This window comes from Arachis stenosperma, unplaced genomic scaffold (assembly GCF_014773155.1).
Source record: "Arachis stenosperma cultivar V10309 unplaced genomic scaffold, arast.V10309.gnm1.PFL2 arast.V10309.gnm1.Scaffold_100025, whole genome shotgun sequence".
Classification (NCBI taxonomy): Eukaryota; Viridiplantae; Streptophyta; class Magnoliopsida; order Fabales; family Fabaceae; genus Arachis; species Arachis stenosperma.
In genome coordinates this window covers 2,323,723-2,347,805 of record NW_026651369.1, presented here as the reverse complement: position 1 = coordinate 2,347,805, position 24,083 = coordinate 2,323,723, and the positions used below count along the sequence as shown (strand labels likewise).

Sequence of the window (24,083 nt, the reverse complement as noted above, 5' to 3'; positions counted from 1 at the left end):
GAATTTTGATACCTTTATTTTCCTTTTCACTTAATTTTCGAAAAAAAAAACCAAAAAAAATTACAAAATCATAAAATCCAAAAATATTTTTTGTTTGAGTCTAGAGTCTCATCTTAAGTTTGGTGTCTTCACTAATCTTCAAGTTGTTCTTGATTTCCTTGTTTTGATCTTTGAATTCTATTGACTTGAGTGTTTTGTTGTTTCTCATATGCATTCTCATCTTGTTAGTGTCAGTAGTATACAAACTGCTAAGTTTGGTGTCTTGCATGCATTGTTATTTAGTTGCATTTTGATTATTCCTTATTATTAAAAATCCAAAATATTTTAATTTGTGTCTTTTCAAGTCAATAATACATAGAATTGAAGATTCAGAACACACTGCAGAGGAATTACACAGAAAAAGCTGGGCATTCAAAAATGCCCAGTGAAGAAGACAGACTGGCGTTTAAACGCCAGCCAAGGTGCCTGGCTGGGCGTTTAACGCCCAAAAGGGTAGTAGTTTGGGCGTTAAACGCCAGAATGTGCACCATTCTGGGCGTTTAACGCCAGGATGGCACAAGGGGGAGAATTTTGTTTTCAAATCAATTTTTTTTCAAGTTTTTCAAAATCAAATCTTTTTCAAATCATATCTTTTCAATCAAATGTTTTCAAAATCAATTTCTTTCCTTTTTCAAAGATACTTACTAACAATTAATGATTTGATTGAACATTTTTTGCCTTTTCTGTTGAGGAAGGTTTTATGTTTGAATCATATCTTTTCTTGTTAGGCAAGTCATAAATTTTTAAAATCATATCTTTTCAAATTGTTTTCAAATCATATCTTTTCAATCACATCTTTTTCAAAATAAGTTTTCAATCAAATCTTTTTAATTTCTAATTTCAAAATCTTTTTCAAAAATCACTTGATTTCTTTTCCACTCTTATTTTCGAAAATCAATTAAGTGTTTTTCAAAATGTTTTCAAAATCTTTTAACTTAATTTTCGAAAATTACTTCCCTTCTTCTCACATCCTTCTATTTCTGAACTAACTCTATTCCTTAATGCAAAATTCGAACTCCATCTTCTTTGATAAAGTTCGAATTTTCTACTTCTGTCTTCTACTTTTCTTTTCCTCTGACACCTCAAGGAATCTCTATACTGTGACATAGAGGATTCCATATTTTCTTGTTCTCTTCTCTTTCATATGAGCAGGAACAAAGACAAAGGCATTCTTGTTGAAGCTGACCCTGAACCTGAGAGGACCTTGAAGAGAAAGCTAAGAGAAGCCAAAGCACAACTCTCTTTAGAGGACCTGACCGAATTCTTCAAAGAAGAAGAACACATGGCAGCCGAAAACAACAACAATGCAAACAATGCAAGGAAGGTGCTGGGTGACTTTACTGCACCTACTCCCAACTTCTATGGGAGAAGCATCTCTATCCCTGCCATTGGAGCAAACAACTTTGAGCTTAAGCCTCAATTAGTTTCTCTAATGCAACAGAATTGCAAGTTCCATGGACTTCCATTGGAAGATCCTCATCAGTTTTTAGCTGAGTTCTTGCAAATCTGTGACACAGTCAAGACTAATGGGGTTGACCCTGAGGTCTACAGACTGATGCTATTCCCTTTTGCTGTAAGAGACAGAGCTAGAATATGGTTGGACTCTCAACCTAAAGAAAGCCTGGACTCTTGGGAAAAGCTAGTCAATGCCTTCTTGGCAAAGTTCTTTCCACCTCAAAAATGGAGTAAGCTTAGAGTGGAGGTCCAAACCTTCAGACAGAAGGATGGAGAATCCCTCTATGAAGCTTGGGAAAGATACAAACAATTAATCAGAAAATGTCCCTCTGACATGCTTTCTGAATGGAGCATCATAGGTATTTTCTATGATGGTCTCTCTGAACTATCTAAGATGTCCTTGGATAGCTCTGCTGGAGGATCTCTTCATCTGAAGAAGACGCCTACAGAGGCTCAAGAGCTAATTGAAATGGTTGCAAATAACCAATTCATGTACACTTCTGAAAGGAATCCTGTGAACAATGGGACTAGTCAGAAGAGAGGAGTTCTTGAGATTGACACTCTGAATGCCATACTGGCTCAGAACAAGATATTGACTCAGCAAGTCAATTTGATTTCTCAAAGTCTGTCTGGAATGCAAAATGCACCTGGCAGTACTAAGGAAGCTTCATCTGAGGAAGAAGCTTATGATCCTGAAAACCCTTCAATGGAAGAGGTGAATTACCTAGGAGAACTCTATGGAAACACCTATAATTCTTCATGGAGAAATCACCCAAATTTCTCATGGAAGAATCAAGAGAGACCTCAACAAGGTTTCAATAACAATAATGGTGGAAGAAACAGGCTTGGCAATAACAAGCCTTTTCCATCATCTTCTCAGCAACAGACAGAGAGTTCTAAGCAGAATACCTCTGACTTAGCAACAATGGTCTCTGATCTAATCAAAACCACTCAAAGTTTCATGAATGAAACAAGGTCCTCCATCAGAAATTTGAAAGGACAAGTGGGACAGCTGAGCAAGAAAATTACTGAACTCCCTCCTAGTACTCTCCCAAGTAATACAGAAGAAAATCCAAAAGGAGAGTGCAAAGCCATAACCATGGCCGAATATGGAGAGGAAAGAGAGGAGGTGGACGCCACTGAGGAAGACTTCAATGGGCGTGCACCAATCTCCTCTGAGTTCCCCAATAAGGAACCATGGGAATCTGAGGCTCAAAATGAGACCATAGTGATTCCATTGGACTTACTTCTGCCTTTCATGAGCTCTGATGAGTATTCTTCCTCTGAAGAGGATGAGTATGTCACTGAAGAGCAAGTTGCTAAATACCTTGGAGCAATCATGAAGCTAAATGACAAGTTATTTGGAAATGAGACTTGGGAGGATGAACCTCCTTTGCTCACCAAAGAACTGGATGACTTGTCTAGGCAGAAATTACCTCAAAAGAGACAAGATCCTGGGAAGTTTTCCCTACCTTGTACCATAGGCACCATGACCTTCAAGAAGGCTCTGTGTGACTTAGGGTCAAGTGTGAACCTCATGCCTCTCTCTGTAATGGAGAAGCTAGGGATCTTTGAGGTACAAGCTGCAAGAATCTCACTAGAGATGGCAGACAACTCAAGAAAACAAGCTTATGGACTTGTAGAGAATGTTTTGGTTAAGATTGAAGACCACTACATCCCTACTGATTTCATAGTCCTAGAGACTGGGAAGTGCATGGATGAATCTATCATCCTTGGCAGACCCTTCCTAGCCACAACAAAGGCTGTGATTGATGTAGATGGAGGTGAACTGATCATTCAAGTGAATGAAGAATCCTATGTGTTTAAGGCTCAAGGATATCCCTCTGTCACCATGGAGAAGAAGCATGAAGAGCTTCTCTCAAATCAGAGACAAACAGAGCCCCCACAGTCAAACTCTAAGTTTGGTGTTGGGAGGCCACAACCAAACTCTAAGTTTGGTGTTGAACCCCCACATTCAAACTCTAAGTTTGGTGGTGGGAGGTTCCCACATTGCTCTGAGCATTTGTGAGGCTCCATGAGAGCCCTCTATCAAGCTACTGACATTAAAGAAGCGCTTGTTGGGAGGCAACCCAATGATTATATTTTATCTATTTCCCTTTGTTATTTTATGTTTTTTGTAGGTTGATGATCATAAGAAGTCACAAAATCCATTGAAAAAGCAAAAACAGAATGAAAAACAGGAAGAAAAACAGCACACCCTGGAGGAAGAACTCACTGGCGTTTAAACGCCAGTGAGGCTAGCAGTTGGGCGTTTAACGCCCAGTCTGGCACCATTCTGGGCGTTTAACGCCAGAAAGGGGCACCAGACTGGCGTTAAACGCCAGGAAAGGGCTAGAACCTGGCGTTAAACGCCAGAAATGGGCACCAGCCCGGCGTTTAACGCCAGAAATGGCTCAAAACGTGATTTTTGATGCCATTTGGTGCAGGGATGACTTTTTCTTGACACCTAAGGATCTGTGGACCCACAGGATCCCCACAAACCCCTCACCTATCAAATTCCATCTCTCTCTTCACCACTCACATCCACCCTTCATTTTCACACAACCTAAACACCACTTCTCCCCCTCTTTGGCCAAACACAAAAGCCATTCCCCTCTCCTCCATTTCTTCTTCTTCTACTCTCTTTTTTCTTCTTTTGCTCGAGGACGAGCAAACCTTTTAAGTTTGGTGTGGTAAAAGCATTGCTTTTTGTTTTTCCATAACCATTTATGGCATCCAAAGCCGGTTCAACTGAGAAGGCATGACCTCAAGCCCATCACTAAGAAGAAGATGGAGCAAACAAGAGACCCCTCTTATCATGAGATCCCTGAGATATCTCAAGGGATGCACTTTCCTCCACAAGACTATTGGGAGCAACTGAACACCTCCCTAGGAGAATTAAGTTCCAACATGGGACAACTAAGGGTGGAGCACCAAGAACACTCCATTCTCCTCCATTAGAGAAGATCAAAGAATCATGAGAGAGGAGCAACAAAGACAAGGAAGAGACATTGAGGAGCTCAAGCACTCCATAAGACCTTCAAGAGGAAGCCGCCATCACTAAGGTGGACCCGTTCTTTAATCTCCTTGTTCTTTAATTTTCTGTTTCTAGTGCTTTATGTTTATCCATGTTTGTGTCTTATGATCATTAGTGTCTTAGTGTCTATGCCTTAAAGCTATGAATATGAATCCATCACCTTTCTTAAATGAAAACTGTTTTTATCACAAAAGAACAAGAAGTACAGGATTTCAAATTCATCTTTAAAACTAGCTTAATTAGTTTGATGTGGTGACAATACTTGTTGTTTTCTGAATGTATGCTTAAACAGTGCATATGTCTTTTGAATTTGTGGTTCATGAATGTTAAAATTGTTGGCTCTTGAAAGAATGATGAAAAAGGAGACATGTTACTGAGGATCTGAAAAATCATAAAAATGATTCTTGAAGCAAGAAAAAGCAGTGAATACGAAAGAAAAAAAAAAAGGGGGAGAAAGAGAAAAAGAAAAAATAAAGTTGTGATCCAAGGCAAAAAGAGTGTGCTTAAGAACCCTGGACACCTCTAATTGGGGACTTTAGCAAAGCTGAGTCACAATCTGAAAAGGTTCACCCAATTATGTGTCTGTGGCATGTATGTATCCGGTGGTAATACTGGAAGACAGAGTGCTTTGGGCCACGGCCAAGACTCAATAAGTAGCTGTGTTCAAGAATCATCATACTTAACTAGGAGAATCAATAACACTATCTGGATTCGGAGTTCCTAAAGAAGCCAATCATTCTGAATTTCAAAAGGATAAAGTGAGATGCCAAAACTGTTCGGAGGCAAAAAGCTACTAGTCCCGCTCATCTAATTTGGAGCTTAGTTTCATTGATAATTTGGAGTCTATAGTATATTCTCTTCTTTTTATCTTATTTGATTTTCAGGTGCTTGGGGACAAGCAACAATTTAAGTTTGGTGTTGTGATGAGCGGATAATTTGTACGCTTTTTGGCATTATTTTTAGTAGTTTTAGTTGAGTTTTTATTATATTTTTATTAGTTTTTAGCTAAAATTCACTTTTCTGGACTTTACTATGAGTTTGTGTGTTTTTCTGTGATTTCAGGTATTTTCTGGCTAAAATTGAGGGATCTGAGCAAAAATCTGATCCAGAGACTCAAAAGGACTGCAGATGCTGTTGGATCCTGACCTCCCTGCACTCGAAGTGGATTTTCTGGAGCTACAGAAGCCCAATTGGCGCGCTCTCAACGGCGTTGGAAAGTAGACATTCTGGGCTTTCCAGCAATATATGATAGTCCATACTTTGCTCAAGATTTGATGGCCCAAACCGGCGTTCAAAGTCACCTCAAGAAATTCCAGCGTTAAACGCCGGAACTGGCACCTAAATGGGAGTTAAACGCCCAAACTGGCATAAAAGCTGGCGTTTAACTCCAAGAAGAGTCTCTACACGAAAATGCTTCATTGCTCAGCCCAAGCACACACCAAGTGGGCCCGGAAATGGATTTTTATGTCATTTACTCATCTTTGTAAACCTTAGGCTACTAGTTTTCTATAAGTAGGACCTTTTACTATGGTATTTTCATCTTTTGATCATGTTTTGATGATTAAACCCTCTTTGGGAGGCTGGCCATTCGGCCATGCCTAGACCTTGTTCTTATGTATTTTCAACGGTGGAGTTTCTACACACCATAGATTAAGGTGTGGAGCTCTGCTGTACCTCGAGTATTAATGCAATTACTATTGTTCTTCTATTCAGTTCCGCTTGTTCTTTGTCCAAGATATCACTTGTTCTTCAACTTGATGAAGGTGATGATTGACACTCATCATCATTCTCACTCATGAACAAAGTGACTGACAACCACTCTTGTTCTACAAGCATACGAGGCTCTAGTGTTTATCTCTTGGATTCTTTAATCGGAATCTTCGTGGTATAGGCGAGAACTGATGGCGGCATTCAAGAGAATCCGGAAGGTCTCACCTTGTCTGTGGTATTCTGAGTAGGATTCAATGATTGAATGACTGTGACGTGCTTCAAACTCCTAGCAGGCTAGGGCGTTAGTGACAGACGCAAAAGTATCAATGGATATTATTCCGGCCTGAACGAGAACCGACAGATGATTAGCCTATGCTGTGACAGAGCATCAGGGACGTATTTTCACTGAGAGGATGGGAGGTAGCTGCTGACAACAGTGAAACCCTACACAAGCTTGCCATGGAAAGGAGTAAGAAGAATTGGATGAAGGCAGTAGGAAAGCAGAGAGACGGAAGGGAAGGCATCTTCATACGCTTGTCTGAAGCTCTTACACCAATGATATACATAAGTATCTCTATCTTTATCTTTATGCTTTATTCGTTTATCACTATACCCATTTGAGTCTGCCTGACTGAGATTTACAAGATGACCATAGCTTGCTTCATACCACCAATCTCCGTGGGATCGACCCTTACTCGCGTAAGGTTTATTACTTGGACGACCCAGTGCACTTGCTGGTTAGTTGTGCGAAGTTGTGTTTATGCCATGGTATTGAGCACCAAGTCTTTGGAGCCATTACTAGGGATTGTTTATGTTTTGAAAAGTATTGATCACAATTTCGTGCACCAGGTAGCTAGGTCTGGCTAGAGGATTCTAGGCCTGATAAGTGCTCCGTTTGTGCATATCCGCTGTTTGTTTACTTGGGTGTTGTATGCTAATTTTGGACTGCTTTTTATGCAATTTGTGTTGCCTGAATGCTGTACCACTGCTGCTGTGCTTAATTGATGTTGCCTTCTTGCTGTTTGTGCTACTTTGCTATCTGAGAACGTCCAATTTTAAGCCGGGATGCTACCCAATTTTCAAGAAATCTATTTTCATTTTAGTCTCTATTGCAAATTTGGGCTAATTTCCGTTTCCTCTTGACTTCCGGGATTTGCACCAATCATTGTGAACATGATTTCTATGTCTAGCCACAACTCCTCTTTTATGGACCCTAAATATCATCATACCACTAATCCACCTTTCTAACTCACTAATTTCTTTAACCATTTAACTTCTACTCACATTTAACCCTCTTTAACCATTCTTTCAAAAGTATGATGATTTTATGGCTTAATGAGTAAGAGTTGTTGACTTTCGTGAACATTGCATTCTTGGTTTACTTGTTCACTTATGCTTACTTGTTTACCAATTTTTTTCAAAGTTCAGTTCACATCGTGATTGTTCATTAGCCAATTGATATCCTGAACATGCTTTCTTTGCTTCGTGCTAAGTGCTTCACTGCTTATATTCTATCATACTTTTCAGGATGTCGGATAAAGGAAAAGCTATAGCCACTACCTCCAGGAAAAGAAAACATTCTACACCCTCTATTCCCTCCATTTACAAGAATTATGCTAAGAATCCATTGAATGACGAGGTAAAGGAAAATCAGTTGCTACCTTCTACCGATCCAACCAAGTTTCCTAATCTTTACTGTGAGCTTCACCTTTCCAAGTATCGGATGACGAAACTGAATACTGAGAAGAAGCTTGTCCTTCCCATTGATGTGAGACGAGCAATTACTAGTCGCATCCTAGAGTTGGGTATGGACTTTGTTGATAGAGATTTGGGAGATATCAACATTTCTTGGGTTAAGGAATTCTATTGCAACTTCTTCTGTCCTACTTTAGATTCAGTTCAATTGAGGGGTAGAGAGGTTATGATCACTGAGTCAGCCATAGAGGAGGCATTGCAGTGCCGACATCTTACTGATGGCACCTGCGCTCATCAGCAGGCTGAGATAGCTATTCACAGCATGACCTTTGACTATGAGGCGCTTAGGCGCGTGATTGGTTTACCAGATGCCACTTGGGTCATGGATGCGAACAACACTAAGCCTAATGGGATGCTATTTGCTCATTTGACTAGAGAGGCCAAGACTTGGCAGATGATATTTTCCCACTATGTCTTACCCACCACTCACTTTTTTGAGATCCCTATGGAGATGCTACTTTTGATTGGTTGTGTTATAGAGGGAAAGGAGGTTTATTTTCCTCGATTGATCCGGCAGTGTATGTGGCGAGCATATATTCGTGGTCTACTTCCGTTTCCCACCTTGGTTACCAGTATAGCCGCCTTAGCTGAGGTCCCCTGGTTGGATGATGATGTGACACCACCACCCCCAGATGACGATGACAAGGAGGTTACTATTCCTTGGGGTGGTTGGGTGCACGGGAAGCCCCCGGCTAGACGCCGATCTAGGGCTAGAGCAGTGGTAGGGACAGCTGGACATTCTGCAGCCCCGTCCTCTTCTTCAGCAGCAGCCCCATCTTCTTCGACAGCCCCTTCTTCAGCACCTGAGCCGACTTACCTACTGGTTCAGCGTCTGTTTCGGTTTTTGGAGCGCGAAAAGCGCCAGATCATGCGCCGACTGGATCGGATGGATCAGGCACTCATCTCCCTGGGTGCTGAGTTACCTCCGCTCCCAGACTCTCCGGTCTCCGATGAGCAGGATCATCAGGAGGAGGATGTTGATGAGCCGACTCAGCAGGATGCACCTTCAACTACACCTGACGCCACAGAGACTTCACAGCCACATGGGGAGCCGGTCCGACAGCCTCATACAGAGTCAGCACCTACAGTTGTACCTTCCCCTGATCCTCCGATTTAGCATCGAGGACGATGCTCGATCTTAAGTGTGGGAAGGTCACCGGTAGCATCATTAGAGGACTGGTGAACATTTTGGCCACTTTCCTAGTTATCTTACCTTGCATACCTTTGTATATATTTGATGCATTTTGAGTTTATTTTGGATATTCTTACTATTTTGGTTCGTTTTGGATACCTTTACTGTTTATTTTGGATTTTAGATGTTTTGGATGCTCTTGGATATTTTAGATACTTTAGATGCTAGACTCCATACTTTTAGTTGGATTTTTCTTTATATACTTTTGCATATCCTTCTTTTTAGCTTCTAGTGTGATTAGAAATCATGTTTGAATTGCAAAAACTTAGTCACCCTTTTTGCATAAGAAATTGTTTTAAGTGAAAAAGGAAAGGGTAAACTAAGGAATTTTTGAATCTTTCGATCACAACAATGCTTAGTCAAATATTGAGATTTTCCAAGAAATTTAATTATAGGGCATAGGGCACCAACCCAATTGATTGAAGAAAATTTTTGGTGAAACTTGCTTGAATTTTTACTTTATGAAGCATGTATTGAACTAAGAACACAAGCTTGTGAGACTTGAGCCTATTGATGTGGTTACATTTTATAACCACTTATTTTCCATTCTTGTGTGCAATTGTTCTCTTTCTATGATTGTGATCCTTGATTTGCTTAATTCTATATATCCATTTATTTCTTGTATTCATGCATTTGTATGATTGAGGCCATTATTTCATTAGCCCACGTACCCAAACAGCGTACTTTTTACTCTCCATTGTTATCCAATTTTGAGCCTATGCTTAACTAACTTGTTCTTATTTTAGCACATTACAAGCCCAAGGCGGAAAACCAATGAAAGTCCCTTGCTTGGATCTTTGATTAGCCTAGGCTAGTGAGAGTGTTTATTATTCAAAGTTGGTGAGGCTTGGGAACATTGGATGGGATAAAAAAAAGGGTAGTACACTTTCATATTTGGGAATTGGGAATATATTCATGTATCGATTGAATGTATAAGAACTTATGCAATTGACGTCCTTGTGCAAAGTATAAAAAGAAAAAAAAAAAAAGGAATAAAATGAAAATGAAAAGAAAAAAAAAAGAGAAGAAAAAGAAGAAAGAAAATGAAAAGAAAGCAACCAAAGGGGACAAATGCCCCAAGGTGAAGTTCAATGAAAAGGAATCAATGCATAAGTGTTATGAATCAAGGAATAGAATGCATGAATTTGTAAGAAAAAGTGAAGAATGGGTAGTTAGAGTAGTTTGAATTTGTATAGGTCATTATATAGGTTAGGTGGGAAAGTCTATGCTAATCCAAGATCTAAACTCTAGTCCACTTAACCATAAATAATCCTACCTTGACCCTAACCCCATTACAACCTAAATGAAAGACCTCATGATGAATGTATGCATGCATTGAATAAGTGTTGATTGTTAGAAGAAAATCAAATTTTGGAAGGCATGATTAGAAGAGAATTGAGTGAATTAACCCTTAAACACTTGAGTGAATAGAGCGCATTGATGAGCGGATAATTTATACGCTTTTTGGCATTGTTTTAGTATGCTTTTAGTATATTTAGTTAAGTTTTTAGTATATTTTTATTAGTTTTTAGTTAAAATTCACTTTTCTGGACTTTACTATGAGTTTGTGTGTTTTTCTGTGATTTCAGGTATTTTCTGGCTGAAATTGAGGGTCCTGAGCAAAAATCTGATTCAGAGACTGAAAAGGACTGCAGATGCTGTTGGATTCTGACCTCCCTGCACTCGAAGTGGATTTTCTGTCATTTACTCATTTCTGTAAAACCTTAGGTTACTAGTTCACTATTAAATAGGATCTTTTGACATTGTATCTGGACCTCATGACACTTTACACGTTTCGTTGTATACTTTCCACGACATGAGTCTCTAAACCCCATGGTTGGGGGTGAGGAGCTCTGCTGTGTCTTGATGGATTAATGCAATTACTACTGTTTCTCATTCAATCATGCTTGCTTCCATTCTAAGATATTACTTGTTCTTAAACCGGATGAATGTGATGATCCGTGACACTCATCATCATTCTCAACTATGAACGTGTGCCTGACAACCACCTCCGTTCTACCTTAGATTAAGTAGATATCTCTTGGATTCTTTAACCAGAATCTTCGTGGTATAAGCTAGAACTGATGGCGGCATTCAAGAGAATCCGGAAGGTCTAAACCTTGTCTGTGGTATTCTGAGTAGGATTCAATGATTGAATGACTGTGACGAGCTTCAAACTCCTGAAGGCGGGGCGTTAGTGACAGACGCAAAAGAATCACTGGATTCTATTCTGGCCTGATCGAGAACCGACAGATGGATAGCCGTGCCGTGACAGGGTGCGTTGAACATTTCCACTGAGAGGATGGGAGGTAGCCACTGACAACGGTGAAACCCTACATACAGCTTGCCATGGAAGGAGCCTTGGGTGTTTGATGAAGAAGACAGTAGGAAAGCAGAGATTCAGAAGATGGAGCATCTCCAAAACCTCAACCTATTCTCCATTATTGCATAACAAGTACTTATTTCATGTTCTTTTGCTTTTCACAATCAATCCTGATAATTTCTGATATCCTGACTAAGATTTACAAGATAACCATAGCTTGCTTCAAGCCGACAATCTCCGTGGGATCGACCCTTACTCACGTAAGGTATTACTTGGACGACCCAGTGCACTTGCTGGTTAGTTGTGCGGGGTTGCAAAAGTGTGATTGCAATTTCGTGCACCAAGTTTTTGGCGCCATTGCCGGGGATTGTTCGAGTTTGGACAACTGACGGCTTATCTTGTTGCTTAGATTAGGACTGTTTTATTTTTGTTGGTTTAGAGTCTTTTAGTTGAGTCTAGTTTCATATTCTAAGTTTGGTGTCAATTGCATGCTTTTGTTTTTCTTTTAATTTTCGATTTTTGCATGTCCTTAGTCCCTTTTTGATCCATAAAAGTTCTAAGTTTGGTGTCCTCTTTGTGTTTTTCCTTTAAAAATTTTCGAAAATTAGTGTTTGATTTTCTAAAAATTTCAAGTTTGGTGTCATTTTGTTGTTTTTCTCTTTCCTCTTTTCAAAAAATCAAATCTTTATCATAAAATTTTTTTTTCAATCATATCTTTTTTAATTGCTATTTCCAAAATCTTTTTAATTAACTAATTGATTCAGTTTCCAATTTGCTTTGATCTTATTTTCTTTTTGATTTTCGAATTTTTATTTTATTTTACTTTTGTTTTATTTTAATTTATTTTTTTTCGGTTAATTCAAAAAAAAAAAAACAAAATTATCTATTTGCAATCCATATCATTTCCCTTTATCCATTATGGACCTAAGTGGGATTGATCAGTCCAGAAGGACTCTGGGGTCATATGCCAACCCCATTACAGCTGCATATGGGAGTAGCATCTGTACACCTCCCATCAAAGCAAGCAGCTTTGAGCTAAATCCTCAACTCATTATCATAGTGCAGCAAAATTGCCAGTATTCCGGTCTTCCACAGGAAGAACCTACTGAGTTTCTGGCACAGTTCTTACAAATTGCTGACACAGTACATGATAAAGAGGTGGATCAGGATGTCTACAGACTATTACTGTTTCCATTTGCTGTAAAAGATCAAGCTAAAAGGTGGTTGAATAACCAACCTACAGCAAGCATAAAGACATGGAAACAGTTATCAGACAAATTCCTGAATCATTTTTACCCTCCAAAGAGGATGACACAACTAAGGCTGGACATCCAAGGCTTTAAACAAGAGGATAATGAATCCCTTTATAATGCCTGGGAGAGGTATAGAGGTATGCTAAGAAAATGCCCCTCTGAAATGTTTTCAGAGTGGGTACAGTTAGACATCTTCTACTATGGGCGTACAGAAAAAGCTCAGATGTCTTTAGACCACTCAGCTAGTGGATCTATACACATGAGGAAGACAATTGAAGAGGCTCAAGAGCTTATAGACACTGTTGCTAGAAACCAATATTTATACTCTAGCAATGAGTTCTCTCCAAAAGAGGAAGTCATGACAGTAGTCACTGATCCTAATCCTCAAGAACAGATGATTAAGCTTAATCAACAATTGCTCCTGATGACAGAACAGTTAGCAAAATTTAAAGAAATGCTCCATGAAACTAAAGTTGCTAACAAGAACATGGAACTGCAGTTGAATCAAGCAAAACAGCAGATATCTAAACAGATAATAGGAGAGTGTCAAGCAGTTCAACTGAGGAGTGGGAAGGCACTGAACAACATCACTCCAAAGAGTAAAAAGTCAAACAAGGAACAATTGACAGAGGATAACCAAACCACTGTTCAAAATCCCTCTGAGGACAGTAAGAGCCCAGAGAGGAATGCTAGTGGCGTTCAAACGCCAGAAAGGGAGGGAAAGCTGGCGTTAAACGCCCATTCCCTGCCCAGTTCTGGCGTTCAAACGCCAGAAAAGGGAGAGAAGTTGGCGTTTAATGCCCAATCTTCACCCATTCCTGGCGTTCATACGCCAAGGGAGGATCAGACACCTGAGAGTGCTGACAGTAATCCCTCTAACAAGGCTTCTTCAACCACTTCTGTAAGGAACAAACCTGCAGCAACTAAGGTTGAAGAATATAAAGCCAAGATGCCTTATCCTCAGAAACTCCGCCAAGCGGAGCAGGATAAGCAATTTGCCCGCTTTGCAGACTATCTAAGGACTCTTGAAATAAAGATTCCGTTTGCAGAGGCACTTGAGCAAATACCTTCTTATGCTAAGTTCATGAAAGAGATCTTAAGTCATAAGAAGGATTGGAGAGAAACTGAAAAAGTGTTTCTCACTGAAGAATGCAGTGCAGTCATTCTGAAAAGCTTACCAGAAAAGCTTCAAGATCCTGGAAGCTTTATGATACCCTGCACATTAGAAGGCGCCTGCACCAAGACAGCCCTATGTGATCTTGGAGCAAGCATCAATCTAATACCTGCATCCACTATCAGAAAGCTTGGGTTGACTGGAGAAGTCAAACCAACCAGGATATGCCTCCAACTTGCTGATGGCTCCATTAAACATCCATCAGGCATAATAGAGGATATGATTGTCAAGGTTGGGCCATTTGCCTTTCCAACTGACTTTGTGGTGCTGGAAATAGAGGAGCACAAAAGTGCAACTCTCATTCTAGGAAGACCCTTCCTAGCAACTGGACGGACTCTCATTGATGTACAAAAAGGGGAAGTAACCCTGAGAGTCAATGAGGATGAGTTCAAGTTGAATGCTGTGAAAGCTATGCAGCATCCAGACACACCAAATGACTGCATGGGCGCTGACATTATTGACTCTTTGGTGGAAGAGATCAATATGACTGAAAGCCTAGAATCAGAGCTTGAAGACATCTTCAAGGATGCTCAACCTGATCAAGAAGAACCACAGGAAACAAAGGAATTTTCGAAAATTCCTCAGGAGGAGGATAAGCCTCCCAAACATGAACTCAAACCACTACCACCATCCCTAAAGTATGCATTTCTGGGAGAGGGTGACACTTTTCTAGTGATTATAAGCTCTGCTTTGAATCCACAGGAAGAGGAAGCACTGATTCAAGTGCTAAGGACACACAAGACAGCTCTTGGGTGGTCCATAAGTGATCTTAAGGGCATTAGCCCAGCTAGATGCATGCACAAGATCCTGTTGGAGGATAATGCCAAACCAGTGGTTCAACCACAAAGGAGGCTAAATCCATCCATGAAGGAGGTGGTGCAGAAAGAGGTCACTAAATTACTAGAGGCTGGGATTATTTATCCTATTTCTGATAGCCCCTGGGTGAGCCCTGTCCAAGTTGTCCCCAAAAAGGGAGGCATGACAGTGGTCCATAATGAAAAAAATGAACTGGTTCCTACAAGAACAGTCACAGGGTGGCGTATGTGTATTGACTACAGAAGGCTCAATACAGCCACCAGAAAGGATCATTTTCCTTTACCATTCATAGACCAAATGCTAGAAAGACTAGCTGGTCATGATTATTACTGCTTTTTGGATGGCTATTCAGGTTACAACCAAATTGCAGTAGATCCTCAGGACCAAGAGAAAACAGCATTTACTTGCCCTTCTGGCGTGTTTGCCTACAGAAGGATGCCTTTTGGTTTGTGCAATGCACCTGCAACCTTTCAGAGGTGCATGCTCTCTATCTTCTCAGATATGGTAGAGAAATTTCTTGAAGTCTTCATGGATGACTTCTCAGTATATGGAGACTCATTCAGCTCCTGTCTTAACCACTTATCACTTGTCCTGAAAAGGTGCCAAGAGACTAACCTGGTTTTAAACTGGGAGAAATGTCACTTTATGGTGACGAAGGAATTGTCCTTGGGCACAAAATTTCAAGCAGGGGAATAGAGGTGGATAAGGCAAAGGTAGAGGTAATTGAAAAATTACCACCACCTGCCAATGTTAAGGCAATCAGAAGCTTTCTGGGACATGCAGGATTCTATAGAAGGTTTATAAAAGATTTTTCAAAAATTGCAAAACCTTTGAGTAACCTACTAGCTGCTGACACACCATTTGTGTTTGACACACAGTGTCAGCAGGCGTTTGAGACCCTGAAAGCTAAGCTGGTCACAGCACCAGTCATCTCTGCACCAGATTGGACATTGCCATTTGAATTAATGTGTGATGCCAGTGATCATGCCATTGGTGCAGTGTTGGGACAGAGGCATAACAAACTTCTGCACGTCATTTATTATGCTAGCCGTGTTCTAAATGATGCACAGAAGAATTACACAACCACAGAAAAAGAATTACTTGCAGTGGTTTATGCCATTGACAAGTTTAGATCTTATCTAGTAGGATCCAAAGTGATTGTGTACACTGACCATGCTGCTCTTAAATACTTACTCACAAAGCAGATTCAAAACCCAGGCTAATAAGATGGGTGCTTGATGAGCGGATAATTTGTATACTTTTGGCATTGTTTTTAGTATGTTTTGATATGATATAGTTAGTTTTTAGTATGTTTTTTAGTTTTTAATTAAAATTCACTTTTCTGGACTTTACTATGAGTTTGTGTGTTTTTCTGTGATTTCAGGTATTTTCTGGCTGAAATTGAGGGACCTGAGCAAAAATCTGATTCAGAGACTCAAAAGGACTGCAGATGCTGTTGGATTCTGACCTCCCTGCACTCGAAGTGGATTTTCTGGAGCTACAGAAGCCCAATTGGCGCGCTCTCAACGGCGTTGGAAAGTAGACATCCTGGGCTTTCCAGCAATATATAATAGTCCATACTTTGCCCAAGATTTGATGGCCCAAACCGGCGTTCAAAGTCATCTCAAGGAATCCCAGCGTTAAACGCCGGAACTGGCATAAAATTTGGAGTTAAACGCCCAAACTGGCATGAGAGCTAGCGTTTAACTCCAGAAAAGGTCTCTACACGAAATTCCTTCACTGCTCAGCCCAAGCACACACCAAGTGGGCCCGGAAGTGGATTTTTATGTCATTTACTCATTTCTGTACACCCTAGGCTACTAGTTTCTTATAAGTAGGACCTTTTACTATTGTATAGAAATCTTTTGATCACTTTTAGATCTCTAGATCATCTTTGGACATTTTAGTTCTTAGATCATTGGGAGGCTGGCCATTCGGCCATGCCTAGACCTTATGCTTATGTATTTTCAACGGTGGAGTTTCTACACACCATAGATTAAGGTGTGGAGCTCTACTGTACCTCGAGTATTAATGCAATTACTATTGTTCTTTCATTCAAATTCCGCTTGTTCTTTATCCAAGATATCACTTGTTCTTCAACATGATGAAGGTGATGATTGACGCCCATCATCCTTCTCACTCATGAACAAGGTGACTGACAACCATTCTTGTTCTACAAGCATCTAAGGCTTAGTGAATATCTCTTGGATTTCCGATTGCACGATGCATGGTTGATCGCCTGACAACCGAGTGCTCGCCTGACAAACGAGCCAACCATTCCGTGAGATCAGAGTCTTCGTGGTATAGGCAAGAACTGATGGCAGCATTCAAGAGAATCCGGAAGGTCTAACCTTGTCTGTGGTGTTCTGAGTAGGATTCAATGATTGAATGACTGTGACGTGCTTCAAACCTGTAACCTACTGGGCGTTAGTGACAGACGCAAAAGAGTTATTCTATTCCGGTAGGGGAGGGAACCAAACGGTGATTGGCCGTACTGTGACAGAGTATTGAGCATTAGCTTTCACTGCGAGGATGGGAGGTAGCTGCTGACAACAGTGAGACCCTATACGAGCTTGCCATGGAAAGGAGTAAGAAGGGTTGGATGAAGACAGTAGGAAAGCAGAGAGACGGAAGGGAAGGCATCTTCATGCGCTTATCTGAAGTTCCTACCAATGAATTACATAAGTATCTCTATCTTTATCTTATGTTATTTTCGTTCATCACCATCATATATCTGAGTTTGCCTGACTAAGATTTACAAGATGACCATAGCTTGCTTCAATACTAACAATCTTCGTGGGATCGACCCTTACTCACGTAAGGTTTATTACTTGGACGACCCAGTGCACTTGCTGGTTAGTTGTGCGAAGTTGTGTAATGCCATGGTATTGAGCGCACCAAGTTTTTGGAGCCATTACCAGGGATTATGAGAGTTGTGAAAAAGTATAGTTCACAATTTCGCGCACAAGTTTTGGCGCCGTTGCCGGGGATTGTTCTAGTTTTGAGCAAGCCTTTGGTAACATCAGTGCCAAGATCCGGCAACACATCAAATTTTTGGTGTTATTGCCCGGGATTGTTTAGGCTGGACAACTGACGGTTCATCTTGTTGCTTAGATTAGGTATTTTTTTTCGAAATTCTTGAAGGTGAATTCTAGAGTTTCATGATGATTTGTTGAAATCTGGCTGGCTGAGAAGCCATGTCTAATCTGATTGGACCGAGGTTTCAACTTATCACCACAAGAGCTTGTTGATTTCGTATCAATCTTGCTTTTGGAGCAGTGATTTGCTAAGGCTTGGCTGACCTTTGGTCATGTCTAGTGTTTTGGACCGAAGCTTTCTTGGAAGCTTGGCTGGCTGTGAAGCCATGTCTAATTCCTGGACCGGAGTCTTAGACTAGCATTGCACTGATTCCTGGAATTCTCATTAAGAATTTTGATACCTTCCTTTTCCACTTAATTTTCGAAAAACACAAAAAAATTTGCAAAATCATAAAATCCAAAAATATTTCTTGTTTGAGTCTAGAGTCTCATCTTAAGTTTGGTGTCAAATGCATGTTTTTGTTACATTTTTCGAATCCATGCATATATTTCTTGTTTTGATCTTTGAATTCTATTGACTTGAGTATTTTGTGTGTCTCATATGCATTTTCAGTTCATTAGTGTCAGTAGTATACAAACTGCTAAGTTTGGTGTCTTGCATGCATTGTTATTTGATTCTTGTTGCATTTTAATTATTAAAAATCCAAAAATATTTTTAATTTGTGTCTTTTCAAGTCAATGATACAAGGGATTGAAGATTCAGAACACACTGCGGAGGAATTATACAGAAAAAGCTGAGCATTCAAAAATGCCCAGTGAAGAAGGCAGACTGGCGTTTAAACGCCAGCCAGGGCACCTGGTTGGGCGTTTAACGCCCAAAAAGGTAGCATTTTGGGCGTTAAACGCCAGAATGTATACCATTCTGGGCGTTTAACGCCAGGATAGTGCTAGGGGAAGATTTTGTTTTCAAATCAATTTTTTTTCAAGTTTTCAAAGTTTTTCAAAACCAAATCTTTTTCAAATCATATCTTCTCAATCAAATGTTTTCAAAATCAATTTCTTTCCTTTTTCAAAGATACTTACTAACAATTAATGATTTGATTGAACATTTTTTGCCTTTTCTATTAAGGAAGGTTTTATGTTTGAATCATATCTTTTCTTGTTAGGCAAGTCATCAATTTTTTTAAAAAAAATCACATCTTTTCAAATTGTTTTCAAATCATATCCTTTAAAATTGTTTTCAAATCATATCTTCTCAATCACATCTTTTTAAAACCATGACTTTTCAATCAAATCTTTTTAACCTCATCTTTTTCAAATTAGTTTTCAATCAAATCTTTTTAGTTTCTAATTTCAAAATCTTTTCAAAAATCACTTGATTTCTCTTCCACTTTCAATTTTCGAAAATTATCAATCAAATTTTCAAAATGTTTTCAAAATCTTTTAATTGAATTTTCGAAAATCCTCTTCCCTCCTTCTCACATCCTTCTATTTGTGGAGTACCACTCCTTCTAAATGCACAATTCGAACCTTATCTAATTAAAGTTCGAATTCTTCTTCTCCTTCTTCTTTCTATTTCTCTTTTCCTCTGACATTTCAAGGAATCTCTATACTGTGACATAGAGGATTCCACATTTTCTTTTTCTCTTCTCTTTCATATGAGCAGGAGCAGAGACAAAGGCATTCTTGTTGAAGCTGATCCTGAACCCGAAAGGACCTTGAAGAGAAAGCTAAGAGAAGCCAAAGCACAACTCTCTTTAGAGGACCTGAACGAATTCTTCAAGGAAGAAGAACCCATGGCAGCCGAAAACAACAACAATGCCAACAATGCAAGGAAGGTGCTGGGTGACTTTACTGCACCTACTCCCGATTTTTATGGGAGAAGCATCTCTATCCCTGCCATTGGAGCAAACAACTTTGAGCTTAAGCCTCAATTAGTTTCTCTAATGCAACAGAATTGCAAGTTCCATGGACTTCCAATGGAAGATCCTCATCAGTTTTTAGCTGAATTCTTGCAAATCTGTGACACAGTCAAGACTAATGGGGTTAACCCTGAGGTCTATAGACTGATGCTATTCCCTTTTGCTGTAAGAGACAGAGCTAGAATATGGTTGGATTCTCAACCTAAAGAAAGCCTGGACTCTTGGGAAAAGCTAGTCAATGCCTTCTTGACAAAGTTCTTTCCACCACAAAGATGGAGTAAGCTTAGAGTGGAAGTCCAAACCTTCAGACAGAAGGATGGAGAATCCCTCTATGAAGCTTGGGAAAGATACAAACAATTAATCAGAAGATGTCCTTCAGACATGCTTTCTGAATGGAGCATCATAGGTATTTTCTATGATGGTCTCTCTGAACTATCTAAGATGTCCTTGGATAGCTCTGCTGGAGGATCTCTTCATCTGAAGAAGACGCCTACAGAAGCTCAAGAATTGATTGAAATGGTTGCAAATAACCAATTCATGTACACTTCTGAAAGGAATCCTGTGAACAATGGGACTAATCAGAAGAAAGGAGTTCTTGAGATTGATGCTCTGAATGCCATACTGGCTCAGAACAAGATGTTGACTCAACAAGTCAATTTGATTTCTCAAAGTCTGTCTGGAATGCAAAATGCACCAAACAGTACTAAGGATGCTTCATCTGAGGAAGAAGCTTATGATCCTGAGAACCCTTCCATGGAAGAGGTGAATTACCTAGGAGAACCCTATGGAAACACCTATAATTCTTCATGGAGAAATCACCCAAATCTCTCATGGAAGAATCAAGAGAGACCTCAACAAGGTTTCAATAACAATAATGGTGGAAGAAACAGGTTTAGCAATAGCAAGCCTTTTCCATCATCTTCTCAGCAACAGACAGAGAGTTCTAAGCAGAATACTTCTGACTTAGCAACAATGGTCTCTGATCTAATAAAGACCACTCAAAGTTTCATGAATGAAACAAGGTCCTCCATCAGAAATTTGGAAGGACAAGTGGGTCAGTGATGAGCGGATAATTTGTACGCTTTTTGGCATTGTTTTTAGTATGTTTTTGGTAGTTTTAGTTGAGTTTTTATTATATTTTTATTAGTTTTTATTTAAAATTCACTTTTCTGGACTTTACTATGAGTTTGTGTGTTTTTCTGTGATTTCAGGTATTTTCTGGCTGAAATTGAGGGATCTGAGCAAAAATCTGATCCAGAGACTCAAAAGGACTGCAGATGCTGTTGGATTCTGACCTCCCTGCACTCGAAGTGGATTTTCTGGAGCTACAGAAGCCCAATTGGCGCGCTCTCAACGGCGTTGGAAAGTAGACATCCTGGGCTTTCCAGCAATATATGATAGTCCATACTTTGCCCAAGATTTGATGGCCCAAACCGGCATTCAAAGTCACCTCAAGAAATTCCAGCGTTAAACGCCGGAACTAGCACCTAATTGGGAGTTAAACGCCCAAACTGGCATAAAAGCTGGCGTTTAACTCCAAGGAGAGTCTCTACACGAAAATGCTTCATTGCTCAGCCCAAGCACACACCAAGTGGGCCCGGAAGTGGATTTTTATGTCATTTACTCATCTCTGTACACCTTAGGCTACTAGTTTTCTATATATAGGACCTTTTACTATTGTATTTTCATCTTTTGATCACTTTTAGATCTCTAGATCATCTGGGGACATCTAGTTCTTAGATCATTTGAGGGCTGGCCTCACGGCCATGCCTAGACCTCGTTCTTATGTATTTTCAACGGTGGAGTTTCTACACACCATAGATTAAGGTGTGGAGCTCTGCTGTACCTCGAGTATTAATGCAATTACTATTGTTCTTCCATTCAATTCCGCTTGTTCTTTATCCAAGATATCACTTGTTCTTCAACTTGATGAATGTGATGATCCGTGACACTCATCATCATTCTCACCCATGAACAAGGGTGACTGACAACCACTCTGTTCTACAAGCATTCGAGGCTTAGTGAATATCTCTTGGATTCTTTAGTCGGAATCCTCGTGGTATAGGCAGGACCTGATGGCAGCATTCAAGAGAATCCGGAAGGTCTAAACCTTGTCTGTGGTATTCTGAGTAGGATTCAATGATTGAATGACTGTGACGTGCTTCAAACTCCTGAGGGTGGGGCGTTAGTGACAGACGCCAAAAGAATCAATGGATTCTATTCCGATCTGATTGAGAACCGACATATGGATTCCGCTATGCTGTGACCAGAGCATATGCAATCGTTTCCAATGAGAGGATGGGAGGTAGCTGCTGACAACAGTGAAACCCTACACGAGCTTGCCATGGAAAGGAGTAAGAAGGATTGGATGAAGACAGTAGGAAAGCAGAGAGACGGAAGGGAAGGCATCTTCATACACTTGTCTGAAGCTCTTACACCAATGATATACATAAGTATCACTATCTTTATCTTTATGTTATTTTCGTTCATCACCATTATACATTTGAGTTTGCCTGACTGAGATTTACAAGGTGACCATAGCTTGCTTCATACCAACAATCTCCGTGGGATCGACCCTTACTCGCGTAAGGTATTACTTGGACGACCCAGTGCACTTGCTGGTTAGTTGTGCGAAGTTGTAGTGATCACAATTTCGCGCACCAAGTTTTTGGCGCCGTTGCCGGGGATTGTTCTTGTGTATGGACAACTGACGGTTCATCTTGTTGCTTAGATTAGGTATTTTTCTTCAGAGTTCTTAAGAATGAATTCTAGTGTTTCAAGGTGATGTTCTTATCATCACCAAAGCTGATTGATCATCATCAATTTAGCTCTTGAATGCAATGTCCTGCTGAAGCTTAGCCGGCCATGTCTAATTCCTTTAGACTAAAGCTTTAGACTAACATTGCATGATTCCTGGAATTCTCATTAAGAATTTTGATACCTTTATTTTCCTTTTCACTTAATTTTCGAAAAAAAATTTATAAAATCATAAAATCCAAAAATATTTCTTGTTTAAGTCTAGTGTCTCATTTTAAGTTTGGTGTCAATTGCATGTTTCTGTTCTTCTTGCATTTTTCGAATTTATGCATGTGTCTTCACTAATCTTCAAGTTGTTCTTGATGATTTCCTTGTTTTGATCTTTGAATTCTATTGACTTGAGTGTTTTGTTGTTTCTCATATGCATTCTCATTTTGTTAGTATCAGTAGTGTACAAACTGCTAAGTTTGGTGTCTTGCATGCATTGTTATTTGATTTTATTTGCATTTTGATTATTCCTTATTATTAAAAATCCAAAAATATTTTTAATTTGTGTCTTTTCAAGTCAATAATACAGAGAATTGAAGATTCAGAACATACTGCAGAGGAATCACACAGAAAAAGCTGGGCATCCAAAAATGCCCAGTGAAGAAGACAGACTGGCGTTTAAACGCCAGCCAGGGTGCCTGGTTGGGCGTTTAACGCCCAAAAAGGTATAGGGGCGTTAAACGCCAGAATGTGCACCATTCTGGGCGTTTAACGCCAGGATGGCAAAGGGGGAAGATTTTGTTTTCAAAATCAATTTTTTTTCAAGTTTTCAAAGTTTTTCAAAACCAAATCTTTTTCAAATCATATCTTTTCAATCAAATGTTTTCAAAATCAATTTCTTTCCTTTTTCAAAAGATACTTACTAACAATTAATGATTTGATTGAACATTTTTTGCCTTTTCTGTTGAGAAAGGTTTTATGTTTGAATCATATCTTTTCTTGTTAGGCAAGTCATTAATTTTTAAAATCAAATTTTTTAAAATTGTTTTCAAATCATATCTTTTTAAAATTGTTTTCAAATCATATCTTCTCAATCACATCTTTTTAAAACCAATCATATCTTCTTAACCACATCTTTTTCAAAATAGTTTTCAATCAAATCTTTTTGATTTCTAATTTAAAAATCTTTTTCAAAAAATCACTTGATTTCTTTTCCACTCTTATTTTCGAAAATCAATTAAGTGTTTTTCAAAATGTTTTCAAAATCTTTTACTTAATTTTCGAAAATTACTTCCCTTCTTCTCACATCCTTCTATTTATGGACTAACACTATTCCTTAATGCAAAATTCGAACTCCATCTTCTTTGATAAGTTCGAATTTTCTACTTCTGTCTTCTACTCTTCTTTTCTTCTGACACCTAAAGGAATCTCTATACTGTTACATAGAGGATTCCATATTTTCTTGTTCTCTTCTCTTTCATATGAGCAGAACAAAGACAAAGGCATTCTTGTTGAAGCTGACCCTGAACCTGAAAGGACCTTGAAGCAAAAGCTAAGAGAAGCTAAGGCTCAACTCTCTGTTGAGGACCTGACCGAATTCTTCAAGGAGGAAGAACCCATGGCA

The 24,083-nt window shown here is 39.5% G+C and overlaps 2 non-coding genes across 2 annotated transcripts; both read right to left on the bottom strand.

Annotated features, from left to right (window-relative positions):
* Window positions 1-1,726: 1,726 nt before the first annotated feature.
* LOC130959904 (small nucleolar RNA R71) lies at window positions 1,727-1,834 on the bottom strand. The gene has a single exon (XR_009078894.1). It is a non-coding gene; the product is annotated as a small nucleolar RNA R71 (small nucleolar RNA).
* Window positions 1,835-19,993: 18,159 nt separating this feature from the next.
* LOC130959938 (small nucleolar RNA R71) lies at window positions 19,994-20,101 on the bottom strand. Its single transcript, XR_009078926.1, has one exon. It is a non-coding gene; the product is annotated as a small nucleolar RNA R71 (small nucleolar RNA).
* Between the last annotated feature and the right edge of the window lie 3,982 nt (window positions 20,102-24,083).